Genomic DNA, 1,039 nt, shown 5'->3' on the forward strand with positions numbered 1-1,039 from the left:
GGACGTTGTGGAGCGTCCTCTGGTGGACAGGAAGTGTCCTCTGCTTCTTATTTTTATTTATTTTATGAAAGCCAGTCTGAGTGAGCGCTCCTTGCTCCCAGACCAGGGTTGTTGTGGTGTGTGCGTGCTGCTGATTGGCTGTCGATGTTGACTCAGCCAATCAGATGTGAGGAGCGAGCCGCTGTGGGAACATTAAAACTTCATGAAAACGCCGACTTCCTGTCCGCCGAGAGCTGAATGTAGGACACATCTCAGCGTGAGGGGACGGATCATAGACACTTCCACTGCTGGTGGCTCCTCGCTCACGCTGCCCTCACCAAGATGGCCGCCGGCAGGGGCGGGAAGTGGGACATCGCCATGGTGATTAATGGCTGAATAAGACCCGAAGGAGAGAGATCAATGATCAGAGGACAGAAAATACCGTAAATCCTCTAATAATGGCTTTTGATCACCTCAATATTTCATTGCATTTCATCTAAAGTTGCAAGTTGCACTCCCACACACACTCAAGTTTAATAATAGGCAACGTTTTGGTACTAGACTGCAAATGGTGTTGCATTCTGGGTAGCCACCTTCTGTAGAAGGTGTGCACCAATCAACCTCTTCCATATGAAACCAGGCATCAACACACAGCATTCATTCATAAATCCATTAATATAGATAGATCTTAATCTATCTATATAGCTGCAATACAACACCCTGTAGTAACCAACATACTGTGTATATATGTGTGTGTGTGTGTGTGTGTGTGTGTGTGTGTGTGTGTGTGTCTGTGTGTGTGGGTGTGTGTGTGTGTGTGTGGGTGTGTCTGTGTGTGTGGGTGTGGGTGTGTGTGTGTGTGTGTGTGTGTAAGGTGGGGATACATGGGGTTTTTCAACATATAAACATTTACGGTTCAGTTTGATTTTATTTTGAAAGGACAAATAAATCCAACACACTAAACCCTCACCACAGTGTTGTCGTGGCAACCACGCACGTGCGTGCAGGCGTGATGCAGACACACACAGACATGCATGCACACAGACACAGAAACACACAC

The sequence above is a fragment of the Etheostoma cragini genome, chromosome 19 (genome assembly GCF_013103735.1).
Source record: "Etheostoma cragini isolate CJK2018 chromosome 19, CSU_Ecrag_1.0, whole genome shotgun sequence".
Classification (NCBI taxonomy): Eukaryota; Metazoa; Chordata; class Actinopteri; order Perciformes; family Percidae; genus Etheostoma; species Etheostoma cragini.